This window comes from Fukomys damarensis, unplaced genomic scaffold, assembly GCF_012274545.1.
Source record: "Fukomys damarensis isolate Sample0158 unplaced genomic scaffold, DMR_v1.0_HiC HiC_scaffold_31, whole genome shotgun sequence".
Taxonomy (NCBI): Eukaryota; Metazoa; Chordata; class Mammalia; order Rodentia; family Bathyergidae; genus Fukomys; species Fukomys damarensis.
The window spans coordinates 5,669,127-5,684,301 of NW_022900943.1; the positions used below are offsets into that span (position 1 = coordinate 5,669,127).

General features: G+C 36.8%; 1 protein-coding gene across 7 annotated transcripts in view; it reads left to right on the top strand.

Moving 5' to 3' along the window:
• Nfib (nuclear factor I B) overlaps positions 1–15,175 on the top strand; it is a 208,836-nt gene that overhangs the window by 157,796 nt on the left and 35,865 nt on the right. The gene's annotated exons all lie outside the window — the stretch shown is intronic.

The following is a 15,175-nucleotide window of genomic DNA, read 5'->3' on the forward strand; positions in this document are numbered from 1 at the left end:
AAAATGGTTTTTGGAAAAACTGTACAAGAATAAAATATAACAAAAGTATGGACAATATATGAAATTTGACTATCCAGTAGTCATCACCAATATTAATTCAACTTCATAGTATTAATCACCAACCTAAATCATTGAGCTTTATTACAGGTAGGCAAAAATAAAGGATATAATGTGGTCAAATTATTATACCTATTTTATTTTTAACAATAATTAGACAAAGTATTGATATAAAATCTAGGTTCATGTATTGACATGTTCATGTAGTTTTTAATAATTTAGTGACAGAGTGTTATTTCACCATATTACAAACAAAATTAATTATACCTTTATCTTTTCTTTTCAAAACACAAAAAAGTTATAATTTCCAGTTTTTAAAAGAATTATACATATACAAAATATAGAAATGAATGTTTTAAATCTAAATAGCATTTAATAGTGTTCAGCATTTGGTAGGGAATGATAGAATTTGCCTAAATTTCACTGATGAATAGTGATAGCCGTTAAATCAGTCGGTGTCTACATTGTGTACTGTTTATATTTCTGACCTAGAGAAGGGGAGGAAGAAGATGGTGACACCAGGCTGCTAACAAAGGGTTCACACCCTGGCAGTCCCTTCCCTAAGTCCTGAGGTTGTCTCCGTGGCCAGTCTCTTCTCAGTTAGTAGCCTTTAGATTCTCTCTGATGACACTGGAGAGGGGAACTCAGTGACTTGTGCGTGCCAGCCCAGTGCTGTATGACTGAGCGCAGCCCCAGATACTTTTTAAAACATTGTTCCATCATTTAAGATTTAAACAGTTAAGTACGTAAAACCAGGTTAATTTAACAGGATGCGAGTTGAAAATTTCTTTTATCTCAACATTTAAACACACAAAAAAATTCTATTTTTGTGTTCTTGTTTACCTTAAGTTTTTTCTCCTTGAGGCAATTCAGAGACGATGCCTAGCTGTTGCCTTCTTCCAAAATACCAGAGCAACCTTCATGGCTTCTGATAAAAGAGGGAAAATGAGACAAGTCATGTTTTTTTCATCTGATTCAAGTACTTTCATGGGACTAAATTTGGTTGTATTCTAAAACCCAGGAATTTAAGAGACTAATAAATTATTTGCTCAAGCATCTGAAGCAATCATTTATCAAGGCCACTTTGCCACTGCCATTCTAATAGTCATTGATTCATCAAAGCTGAAATGTAAAACCCGAGAACATGACTTAATGGACATTTAGTAAGAAAAATATGATATGGTGAATATATTTGTAATACACAGTTGGGGATTTCTGCATGAAAAATTTAATAGCTTCTTAGTCTGATGACTTTTTAAAACTTACAGTCTTAGATAAGGTGTAAAGTCAAAACAGAGTTTCATGCAGGAAAAATGTTAATAATTTCTACACATTTAAAATTTGAGATAATTTGACTCAGTTAACGTTTGTCAAATGCTTATTATGCGCCAGGAATTTTTGTGAGCATTAGACACACATATGAAGTTTTCAAACTTTGATCTGCTGGATAGAGGCATAACTTTTTTTTTTTTTTTTTACAAGAGTTAAATAACATCAATCACATTAAAATGGGACTGTATTCATGCTTTAGAGCTAACTTACCTTTTATGCGTTATCAGGTAAACTTTACACGGAGTAAATTGGCATATCAGAAAAAATTGGCACTCTGTATTGGTGTAAGTACAGTTTTAAGGGTAGCTTTGAGAGCTAAACTAGACTCTAATCAGTTTTAAAACACTGTTCTGACTGCTGTTAAGTACTCAAAAAAGTAAAATACTAATTTTTTTAAACTGAGCAGTTCTGTTGTACAAATAAATCCAAAGTCTTTCTGAAGTTTAACTATATGTGTAAATTCTAGAGGTTTGTTATGATAAATTTGCAAATATTCTTAATAAAATAGTCTTAGGTGTACTGTTTCAGGTTCTATGAGGATGCAACATTAGATGTTACATGAATTCGGGAAAGACCCTCACAGAATGCTGGGGGCGAGAGTAAAAATGCCAATTTAGGGTCTTGTGCTTGGTCGGGAATAAATATGGGAAGAGTAGGTGGCACCCTCATTAGAGCAGCATCCCGAGAGCGGCACTTCTTGCTGTGAGTTTAGGAATGTTAGCAGATACACTAGATAGAAGAGTGGTCAGCTAAGGTTTGAGTACTGTATTTTATCAGAAACTTAGGCTTTGTGCATGAATATGTAGACTATTAATATTCTCCCGTGTGCTGTGAAAACACCCAGGAGTGGCTGTTGAACAACTGTGTTTATTAAGTTTGTGACTTCAGAAACTTTCATTTCCATTGAAGAAGCGGAGTAGCAGCGGCGGTCCTAGGTTCACACTCTGGGAAGCAGGATTCAAGCTCAGGCTCCCCCCTGACGCATGGTAGACTCCAAAGGCCTCTCCAGGACTGTGGCACTGAGTGAAGGAGCAGCTTCTCTGGAGGGCGGCAGGGAGGTAGCTGAGTTCCCTACGGAAGAACTTGGCAGCTGCCTTTGGGAATGAGACCAAGCACGAATAGTTCCTCACACCCAGCGTTAGAGTCGGTGCCGCAAAGGTTACACAGCAATTGTTAAACCCCAAGTTTTTGAAGCCCTAAAAGAGAAAACTAAAAGCAGAGATACAAGTACTTCGGTGGGATAAATGTGGAGAAGAGCTGATTTGAACTTTATGTATAAACAGTTTCTTCGTTTCTTCGTTAAACTTCTTACCATGAAAACATCAGAGGTCAGGAGCTATGAGTGAATCTCCATGCGCCAGCCTGACCCTGGAACGCACACTCCCAGGGTGTCTCCACCAGGGTGTGTGTGAGGCTTTTCAGCTGCATTCTGCGGCTGAAAAACAATCACATGCACATCTTCAAAACAGAAAGGGAAATAAATTGTTGGTCAAGGCTTTCATAGGAAGCTTTCATGTTTTCTGCTAATTAGCAAGTATCTGTCCTCCTTTTGTGTGTTCTAATAAAGAATAGCATTTTGGGCAAGGCAAACTTGTGTACATGTTGGAAGGGCCAGTACTGATTAATATGAGAAAGTTGTACTCATTTTTCTGTGCTCTGCAGTCTTAATGATTTGAAAATGAAGCATTTTGCAGAAAAACCACAAGAGATAATTAGCCTGAAATAATAACAACTTTCTAGTTAATACTGGGTCTCCAGATTGGTGGAACACAGATTAAGCTAAGAATGTGGGAAACCCTTGGGAGATAGTGTCATAGGGTAGTGTGCAGAGACCCTAGGCATAAGAAAAGTTTTTCTTTTAAATTCATTTACGCCTTGATTTCATATTTAAGCTTGCCTAGAGTAGTTTTGAAAGCTAGTGTAGTATGAGCCCTTAGACTCCCAGTACCAGGTGTAATAAGAAATTGTTTTTCAGGCACAGATCACAGATTACTAGAGTGCTTAGTAAGACAGATCAAGCTCTTCATTTGACAGCAAAGAGGTCTGGGGATTGGAGGCTGTCTTGTTCAGAGGGTGTGGATAATTAATAGTAGAGTGTAGGGTTTCTTTTTAAAAGCAAATGCTTTTTGCTCTTTCTGTTATCCTACAGCGTCCCTAGAGAACCAGTATGTACACTTATTTGTGTAGGGAAGAGTGGATGAGGAGAGTTTTACCACTCTTCACGGTCTTGGCAGATTGATAGTTTGCTTGGAGAGCTTCCTGGTAGATTCTGTTAGATCTTGTAGAATTAGAATGAAAGAATTGAAGTCCATTTATTCGTTTTCAGGATTCTAAAGGAATTGTCACAGCAAAATTGTGTGATCGTATTATTTATACATATTTAGATGTACCTCTTAATATTGGTGCCAGAATTAAATATTTTTGAGAACTGGGAATACTTGAAAGTCTGAATACTTTTGATGGATAAATGTCATGAAGAGCCAGTTTGAAATGAATGGTTAAGCACAATTTTAAAGTTTTTTGCTGTGAAAAATGCTGATAATTGAAGTGTAACATATAACACCACCCAGCTTTGTTAACAATATTTTGCCAATCTTGTTAGATTTACTATCTCCTAGTTTAAAAAAAATATATAAAAGTAAATCTAACCATTTACTTATAGTTTCTAACAGACTAATTTTTTGCACACATTGTGGCATTATCAATTTAACTAATAGCTCCTTAATGTTGCCTGTATAAAATGTAAGTTTACATTCCCTAGACTATCTTAAAGATTGTTTTATTTGAGTCAAGATTCAAATATGGTCCATATATTTATTTATACTCTCAGGTCTGTATATCCTATACTAGCTAGCTACCCTCCTCATTTTTCTATTGTATTTATTTGTTGAAGAAGCATGTAAATTTAAAAATTATGTTTGGCAAGTACATATTAATGAAAAAAAACCCAAAATTCTGTTGCCTTTTGGGGCTACCATGTATAGAGTATTTACTATCAGGTGCTAAACTAACATTTTTACGTTGAAATCCTGTTAAAAACTCTACTTTATACCTTTCTTTCTTTCTTTCTTTCTTTCTTTCTTTCTTTCTTTCTTTCTTTCTTCTTTCTTTCTTTCTTTCTTTCTTTCTTTCTTTTCTTTTCTTTTCTTTCTTTTTTGATACTGGGGATCGAACTCAGGACCTTGTGCTTGCGAGGCAGGTGCAATGCTGCTAAGCTATATCCCCAGACCGCTTTACAGCTTATTCAACTGATCATTATCCACACTGATAATGGGTGAAGTTTCCTCATTTGTAAAGTCACAAAATTTAGATACGAAGGTTCCTTCGTGTTGCAACATTTTAGATTTTAAATCAGATGAAACCAGAGAGTCTGACAATCTTTAGGAATCTCCAATTTGAATCCCTAATCTGAAACTTCATGATGCTACAGTGGAAAATTCCTTACCTGACCTCATGTTTTGGTTGAAGCCTAAATGCATACATGCTGAAAATATTGTATAAAACTACCCTCAAGCTATCTGCGTAGGGTATTTAGGAAGCATAAATGAATTGCATACTCTGATCTGGCTCTCCTCCCTAACGTATCATTATGTATGTACCAGTCAGTATTCCACAATCTGAAACACGTCTCCCTCCAAGCATTTCCTCTGAGTGGTGTTCAGAGTAAGAGACACTCAGCCTGTTCTTGAATCTCTAGGCTGTCCTTACCATGGGTGTTTTTGAAAATCCAGAAATTTTTCCATGTCTTAAATTACATTTACATGTTTATTTTGAATGCTCTCATTGAATAATACAATAATTGGGCTGTTTATGTGCTTGAAGGCACCGTATGTTTGTCTTATACCTGAGGAATGAATAATTCTCACAGATGCATGTTCTGTCCCTTATCATTCTGGGATGCAACAAATGACTGGCAGAGCCTGAGTTACTATAACAGAACCTTGTTATGGGATCAGTGTCTCCTACTCTGAAAACAAATAACTCAGCCAGACGGCAACATTTATTTTCTCTAAATGACTTGGGACATAGCAATAGGAGACCATTCTCCTGTGACAATATTCTGTTTCCCTGACATTATCTCACAAATGTAACTGGCCCATTACTAAATAGAGGTTTTGTTACTGATCAATTTCACGTGATTTCTAAAACCATTAGGTTAATAAATACGCCATCATAGCAATTTCATTGATAGAATGTGCTTTTTTCTTTCTTTGTATTTGTTAGAGGGAAAAATACAGGTTTAGGTTGACCTTAAAAAACCACAATTTGTGCCAGTTTTGCCGACTTTTCCATTAAGAGAAACAGATATTGTGCAGAGTAATTATATTTGCATTGCGCTACCGAACTGACTACCTTAAATTTTTCAGGATGTTTTTTCAACATTGCTAAACCATATCAAATCATAATTTTTCTCAAGCAATTAGTTCCTTGGCTCATTCTAATGATTTTATTTGAGATAAATTCCAGATACTTTCTAGGACTTTCCTGTAAGTCCACTAAAATAAGTTATCTGTTAAGTCAGCCCGGTTACCATTGTGGGTAACAACAGCAGCACTAACAGCAGAACCCTTGAGATGTCTTGTAGCATGCATGTTTCTAAATGCATGGCTTTTTCCCAAATGTTCTCCTCTAAAAACTCATCTGTAATCTTGTTAAATTAGAACTCTTCCAGTATCTTTCTGACTTTTACAGCTAAGGTTACAGTATTGATTTTATTTTATAGTCTGTGGCTCTCACATGCTTAACACTAATAAGCCTTCATAGCCAGGAAGTTTTCCCAGAGGAATGGTGGAGAGCAGCTATTTACCTATGCTGATGTTTAATAAGTGACTAAAATACACTCCAAATCCTGCATAATTGTGTGGTGTTTTTCAATCCTTTCAAATTATGTTTACTGACACTACTTGAGGCACTATCTTGTTTCTGTTAAAATGAAATTGCTAATGGACAAAAACATGTTGAAGTGTTTTTAAAAAGCAGTTTATTCAGTATTCATTCTTTTAGCACTATTCTTCATTATTCAATAATTTTTTAAACTGTCTGGAAAGTGTGTGTGAGCTTCAAAAGGGTTTGATCTTTAACTTTGTATTGAGTGTAGGTGTAGCCTTGAGACTTTTTTTTTACAGAAATGTGATAAAATAGAGGCTTGTAGTAACATGCTGCTCGACTCTGCTTGGGTTAATACTACAAGGGAGACTTCAACCATCATGAAATATTTCTGAAGAGCACAGTAATATATTCAAGTGTAGTTAAGTTTAAACAATGAAGTCATTAAAGAATTCATTTATTTAGCTCAAATACTACCATATCTTCTCTTTTTAGAGAGAACTGATTTAATTTTTAGAAAGGTTGAGAACTTTAATTGAAGAAGACATCTTACATCTTTTTAATGTAGCTTGCTACTTTTCCAAGTTACTGGAGTGTGATGCCGGTGTGTGTGTGTGTGTGTGTGTGTGTGTGTGTGTGTGTGTGTGTGTGTATACTCTACATGAAGGCTGATTATTCTCTCAGTCATCTGGTGGCATCGCCAAACTCCTGTAGTGGGATTAGGTCCATTTTGTCTTGTCATAGCATTCAGAGCTTTGTGTTAACGTGGAGAGTGTGTGGGAAGGACTCTAATTCACATTTGCCACACAACTCTGGAATTTTACAGCTACAGGAGTCTTTAGAAGCAGATATTCAGATAGAATCTCTTCTGTATTATGTTTTCAAAAGACACTGATGTATCTTCAGCTGACCAAATTGCACTTGTCACCTTTACACCTTTGCGACATGAAATGGTTCCTTCATACAGGTTAATGCTGGAGATGTAACCAGACCCAGTATTGTCAACTCAGATTGAGAATTATTTGTAATATCCTGTGGAGCTACAGGCAGCATTTTCTCCAAAATATGTATTTTAGAATTTCTATAATATTTATCTGTGGGAAATTTGGAAAAACAGGCTGCTAGATGTAAATAAGAAAAACATTACTTATAATCCCATCACATAGAGATAACTTCTGTTAATATTTGGCTAGATTATATTATGTCAGTCTGTTTTTGTGTGTGTATTTTTTCTCTACATTTGTACATATTCTGATTCTTAAGTTTTGGCACTAAATTGGGCTTATACAATATATGCTATTTTATCAGTTATTTTTCTGTCTTTCATTTACAATATAATGACATTTTACTTTCTCTTTTAGTTAGTATTTTATAGTAACTGCATTATATGCCACCCTTTGGCTATACCATACAGTTTTAAATATGTGCTTTGCTCGTGGATTTGTAGGTAGTTTCTGAGTTTTTATGTGACAGTAAGTCCCCAAATTAATGATTGAGTTCTGGGAGAATGTTTGTAAGTCGGATTTGTTCGTAATCTGACTAAGTGAGTCTTACACAGTACACCTCTGAATCTTACACACTCTACCTGTGAAAGTTTGCAACTCCAATGGTCATAAGTTGGAGACTTACTGTATAAATACAGACATAGTAAACATCCTTACACACAGTCTTCGTGCCTGCACCGATGGGCTCAGTCCAGTCCAGTTCTTTTCCCAGCGCCCAGTCCCTGGCCTATTCCCTGCCACCATGTCACCAGGTAGAAGGTCAGTGAAATTTTATTAAAGCTATGAATATGTTCCCACTTTAATTACTTTAATTATTACTTTATTTCAATTTCTAAGGCTTTTGTTAAATATCGGTATAGAGTCGAGAGAGGTCTTACTGACTTACATTCCCAGTAGCCCCTGTATGAATGGCGAACAGTAATTAAAACCTAGCACGTGGCCCTAGAAGCAGTTTTGCACAGCCGGAAGTGTATTTATAGATCAGTGCCTATGGCCTGTGACTTACCCAAACACCTCTTTGTGTCATTTATGTTTCACTGAAGCCAGCGGGGATCCACCGTGTCTCTTCTCCCTGCGCACCTGGCTGGCTCTCTTTTCCTGTGGAGCAAATGGAGAAATTGAAACAGAACCCAAGGGAATGTGCAGAGCTTTCAAGTAAAGGCACAGCCCACTTGATCTCTCTCTCACGTCCTTGTCCAGGGCACACGCCTCAGTCCTTTATCTGTAGGTAAAGCTTGTTAGAGTGAGGATGAGCACTCAGTCCCACAAACCCAGACTTAAATACATCCAAGCTTTGGGCTGGGTTCTGCAGTAACAGGCAGGCAGGACACTGCCTCCATCTAGCCGTGGTGATTGTGATATTTTACACAGCACTGATGCCACTGTGAACAAACTGTAACCAGTCCTCGGCCTCAACATTTCTACCTCAAGGCAAATGCAGAGGAAGAGCGGCTCTGAGTCAACAGATGTCTTCTCCGCTTTCTCGTTCTCTGGGCGCAGAGCCCAAGCTGTTTTCTCGTCTCTAGGCTCCCTCTTGATTTGTGGCCTGAAGTAAAAATACCAGATTTCAGCTCCAGAACATATCCCACACACTTGATTTGGTAGCTTCTCATTTATTAGTTCATTTATTTTAAGTGACGTTATTATTTTATGCAGATAGTTCATCTTTTTTAGATTGTCTTCCGCTCTCCCCTCACCATGTTAATGGAAAGCAGAAGAGCTCCAGTTTAGTTCAAGCTCATTTTTCATTTTTAGTGCTGCCTGTTGCTTGACAGTTTCCATGGAGTAATGGATGTGTTGACCATCTTTGCCTCTATCCAACAGTGAGTTTGGTCTCTGAAGAGATTTTCAATGTCTAGAGTTTGTGTAAACCTGTAAAACTCTATAGAAACCTGTAAAAGTTCAAAATATCAAGAAAACTGGAAAACTAGGAGGGGCTGACAACTCGGTGAGCCTCGTCGATCCCCACGTCCGTGCATCCCTTCCCTGATCTGCATCATTCCTTGGCATAGCAGACGGCCAAAGACAACAGAAGTTTCCCCGATCTTCTCATTGCATCTTGATTTTTCTTCCAGAACGAAGTGGGGAGTAGTGGAGGGGGATTCCTGTGAAATGTTCAGCGGTTTGCTAGTGTAAAAATTAAAGAAGATATTTTTAACGATGATTATAATTTTTCAGCCCTTAGCTGTATAGCTATAAAACATACCCTAACGTTAAATCATCATAATTAAGAGTGGCCAGCAAATGCTGACATATAGCTATGGATTTCATTTAAACTTGTTTACAAGTGTGACATGTGAATAAGGAAAGCAACTTACAGAAATAGAAAAGAATTGCACTTTAAAACATTTTAAAGAAATTTACCTTTTAGCCAGATAGAAATAGGTTCTTCTGAATTACAGGACTTGTACTGTCATTAATATATTTCAATTTTGTGGTATGGCATGCTAAAAATAATAAGCTTCCAGGAATTCAAGAATTCCTGTGTACCCTTACATAATTAGTTTGACACAGCCATGGAGAAGAATAGGAATTTTTCCAAAAGCAAATGCTGTGTGTTTTGTGGAGCCCACAGAAATCTGATTTGTAACCTTACTGTGCTCAAGCATGTTGGAAAAGCTAACATATTGCTCTGGTATATGTGAAAAGGGAGCAGGTGTCCCCGACCGGCAGGCATGAGGTGGCTGTCTGAGCTTGCCCTGGACCCTAGCTGATTGGGTGAAGTCCTGCTAACAGGTGGCTAACTGTGGGGAGAGCCTGCGGTGACAGGTTGCTGCAGACTGAGGAAGCGGTCTTTGCTTTGATGAAGAAATTGCCAAGCCTCGTGTCTCATTAGTGTTTCCTAAGGTTCTTTGGAAGTGAACAACAGTTTAATTAAGGGCTGACGTAAACACGTTTCTGCACACTTTCCCTGCAGCATTTTATCACATTAGAATTGATCAGGACGGCTGCCGTGGGCTGCCTTGAACAGATACGCATCTGGAGTGCCATTTGTGCAAGCTGCCTGCGCCACAGCCTCGTCTTTGGAGATGAAATACCTTGCTGGGAGACGGGTTGCTCCAACTCTTTATTTGCTTAAGCCTGTATCCCTTTGAAACGATGCTGTGTAATGAAAGACAGGCGAGGGCCTAGGTAGATGGGAGGATAGATGGATATGTATATGGTGCTGAAAGTACAGGATAGCCAGGAAAAATTACATGGTGACTTTATTTTGCAAAATACTTATTTAAAAATCATCTTAAATCTGGATGCACTAACTTTCACCAGGTGCTTACTTGAGCTTTATCTTGCTTAGTGATCTGGTGTTTTGTATTTCACTACACAGTAAGTTTTTAAAGCCATCACTAATTTTTCAGTTGGAGATTTAAACACAGGTGTAGGCACTGAAGAATTGCAGCATCAGTGTGACTCTGTCCTTTAAAAAAATAGCCTCTCCCATTCTCTGCCATGAAGAATAATCCTTTCTATAAACTAGTACTGTGTTTATTGCAGTTGCAGTTGTTTAATGAGTTTTTGTCTTGACTGCTTACATTCTCTCTCGAGCTGTGAGCCTTAGCCAGACAGGGACCAAGTGATCTTGTTTAGCATCTTGGACCGTACCTGTAGCTGTTGTTGCTTATACTGACTGGACACTCACTCAGTGATTGATTTTGATTTCTCTCTTTGCTTTACATTCAGTTCTCACCTAGAGATGCCTGTTTCTGGCATTTTAAAGTGTAATGGCTTACGTAGATTTTGCTCATTCTACACTGCTAGCTGTCATTTCACCATGCAGCCTCTTCCACATGCAGGAGACCCTACACTAAGCCACGTGGACATGGTACCTGCTTTACCTCCTCAAGTTTCTTTCAATCCTGGATTTTAAAAATTCTTCTACCAAATCTCCCAGACTCCACATTTTTTGAAGTATTTGATAAAGCTACCTTCTGTAGGAGGCAAGCTATGAGTCAGTTTTTTAAAAAGAAGATACAGTGGAACAAGCGAGAAGTGATCATAATGAAAAAGCCATTGAATGATAGGAGCTACAAACGCAAGGTCACGAACAAGGCTCAGAACTTCCCAGGACAGATTACCTCAGAGGAAAATAAGTTTGTTCAATGGATGAAATATTGTTCTCTTGCTAGAAAAGGAGTAGAAAGACACCACTTTCTAACCTAAAGGAATGTCATAGGCAAGGAATGACAAAAAGTTAAAAGCACATTTCCTCCTGCCCCTCAAGGAGACCATAAGCAAATTAGCTTAGCTAAAATTAAAATAGAATGGGTTGGCAAGGAAGATCCGTAATAGCTTACTATGAAAAAGACTAAAGCATGTGATTCCAGCTACCATTTTTTGTCATTGGCAATCACACAGAAGGCCTGGAGAAGGACGCTAGGAAGGAAATGATTCATCCAAGACAAGTAAAAAGGTTTGGTGAAAGATACCAGAAAAGAAAAAAATAAATAAAATTTTTAGAAAGTTTTTTTTATTTTGAAGTAACTTTATTTGTAAATAGTTCCTTTCTAAATGAAATTTAACTTTCTCTGCTAATTTCCAGCTCTCAGTGGCCTTTATTTTTTTCTATTCAGCCACTAGTAGTTCCTGTCTTATTTCTACGGACAGAGATTTCAGCTAATTCTTTTGCCATCTTATTTCTCTCAACTTCCTTATCTTATGTATTATTCAACTTATGCATTATAATGCATGCATTATTATTCATCTTACTGTGTATTTATATATTGTTCAGCTCTACTACGATTCAGCTTATTTTCAATTTAATCTTTTTATGTATTATTCTTTCTGCTTGAGGGACAGTAGATTGTGAAAAGCATGACATTTGTTTTTCTTTGCAGAAAGGTCACTGAAAACTCTCCTAAATATTCATTTCTCAAACTTTTTCTCTGTAGCATATGAGTGCATTAAAAATAGAAATCGAATCATTTTTAGGTTGATAGTCTGTTAGGCTGCAGGCCTTCAAAATAAAATCAAAACAATACGAGTTTGGATCTTGGTTAAATTATAATGGCTAGAAACTTTACTCTTACTTCCCCCATAGAATTGACCTTTTATTCCCCCCTTCAGTGGAGAGAATTTTTTTTCCTTGAGAAGTCATTCACTTTTGTGTCTCTCTATGTACTTAGCGTAGTGCTGTTTTATATGCTGTGTGGTAATATTTCTTTATTGATCAATGGTTCTAGAATTCACTTATTGGAAAATAAAGGCAATGAAGCTTACATTCTAAGACTACCATTGTTTACCTGTTTCTAAAGCAAATCCTTTTAGCTTGGCAAGTGGACCTTCCTATCTTATTTTTACTATTCTAAATTACTTCTGTTGTTTAAGAAGAGAGTTTTTGGTCCCCTTTTCTTCTTAAACAGTGAATAAAATTTATTCTGTTTCTGCTGTGTTGGCCTCTATACTACTGTGTTCTGAACATAAAGATACCATTATTACTAGGTACAAGCCTAAAAGAGGACCCTAAAAAAAGTATTTGCACCTCTAATAATTAATTATTCAAGGACGCCAAATACTGTATATCTTTTGGCTAAGAAAATTTAAAAATTATGTAACTGCCTATATTTTTGAACATCTGTAAAACATCTTTGATTTATGTGTTCTTTACAAAAAGTGTTTCATGTGAATTTTGCTGGGCTATCATCCTGATCCATTTACACTAGTGGCAGTTGCCTTGATTTTCTTCAGAAATGATATATAACTAGAATGACACTATTTGCTTCTCAAGCTCTGTGTGCATTGGTTTTAAAACTGTGTATATCGTGATTTATTTATATTAAAGAGTTTTTTAGAAACTCATTTATATGGGTTCATTTTATCTGAAATTTGTATTTAAGCACAGGTAAACCTAAGAGTGTCAAGGGAAAATTGGTCTGTCCAAGTGCAACTTAATTTTAAAGCAAAAATTAGAATGGATAATTATTACATTTATCTATTCTATGAGAAGTGAACCAAAGGTCCCTTCCACCTTTAACAATTTATATGTGTGGGGTTTAACTTTCAGCAGGCAAAACCACCCTATATTGGTATATAACTTAGCTGAAATAAGCTTCCTTTGTCTATTTTTGAACCTTGGTTTTAAGGGTTTTTTTTTCTTCTAATGCATTGTAGTTTCATGAGCAGCTTCTTTATTTTATTTTTTTCATTTTGAGAGAAAGAGAAGAAAAGGGATCTCTGACACATGAAAGTCCCTGGAGGTTAGTGACAGTCGGTGAGTCACACATTGTAGCTTACGGTTACAAGTACACCTGTCGTTTCTTATTGACTGTGATGTCTGCTATCTTCAGTAGCATATGCATTCTGTAAATGCCAGCATAATGAGTACACACATTTAATTTTATTGCATAACTTTAGTAGAACTTAGGAAATTTTCAAATGGTAAAAACATGATAACTAATTTCTTACATTAATAGCACTATAAGGTATTTTTCTCATTTCAAATAACATTTCTAATTAAATGCAAACTGTATATATTTAAATATACAGTAGAGATTTGGTGTTTCATGTATTTTAATAAAGATTCTTTAAAGATGCACAAGGAAATACTTAGAAGTAGAGTTACATGATAGCTGGGATTTTCTTCAAAGTAATACAGGGATGGGAATGTAGCTAGGAATAAAGATCAAATAAGATTGGCTCTGAACTGATAATTGCTGAAGTTGGATAATGCTACATAAGAATATTACTCTGTTCATTTGTGCAAATATTTAAATTTTTGATAAAAATGCAAGTTTTATAGCTTTTACCATTGATAGAACATTTTAGTATAAACTTATAGACTTCCATAAAAATCAACATAACTCAAGATGTTAAATCCAAGGTCATTGCTCTTGCCAACCAGAATTTCTTGCTGAAATTCCTGTTCCAACTCACTGCATGGTGCAATTTTTTAGTTACCCAACACGATGACCTTCCACATCAATTATTAATTTAATTTACTTTATTTTGTTTAATTATCCATTGCATTTGCTCTGTCTTCACTCTTCAATCTCTCATAATCTTTTTTTAAGTTTATAGGTACTTTCTAGGTACGCAGTACAGTTACATTCATCTTTGGGATCTTATACCTTTCCATGACAGGTCTTGGTTCTTGTTTTTCCCTATACCCCCATCTTTTGGGAGTATTAAATATTTAGAGAATGAATGAATGAAGCCCCAATTACTCTTCCTTTCATGGCATATTTTGCACTTTTCTGTAGGTCCTTTTTACTGACTGCCTCACTAGCTTCTAAGGTTTATAGAAGGAGAAAGTGAATCCATTTCTCTACCTTCTCCCCAGAAACTACTACAGTATCTGGTGTAAGGTAGACCTTCAATAAGTATTCATGGAATGAATATGCTAATGATCGTTCTTGAGTGGGTCTCCATGTTTCCTAGATCCCTGTGAACCGTCCCTCCTCAGTGTGGTTTCCAGACAGATTGCTCTGACCTGTAATGGTTAGCACATTCCTCCCATCTGTTACTCTTCCCCTCAGGGTAGGCTTTTGGACATTTGGACGGAAAGTCCTCGTTCCTGTAGCGTGTGGGTCTTGCTAGGTGCTTGCTCCCTTTCTCCATCTCTAGACCTCACCATTCCACCAGCTAGTTGATGCAGGTGCATATTTTGTACCCCCCTTTTCTGAATGCTTCTTGCCTGGCAACATTGTCCCCATCCGTGTTCCCAAAATGGCGCTCCGTCGGCGCCTTCCTCGACCCGGGGAGGTTGAGATCATCACAGCCCTACACGCGAGGTTGGGGATGGAGCCCCAAAGCCCCAGCTTGCCTGCTTTCCACACACTTTCTCCTTGTTTTGATTTTCTTCTTCAGTGACAATGAACACCCCAAGGGCAGCAGTTACTTTTTATTTTTCTTAACAACTTCACTTTATCTGGCAAATGAAGGAACTCAATAAATATTTGTAGAGTGAACAAATTCAGGATTTTTTTTTTTTTTTTTTTTTTTTTTTTTTTTTTTTTTTTTTT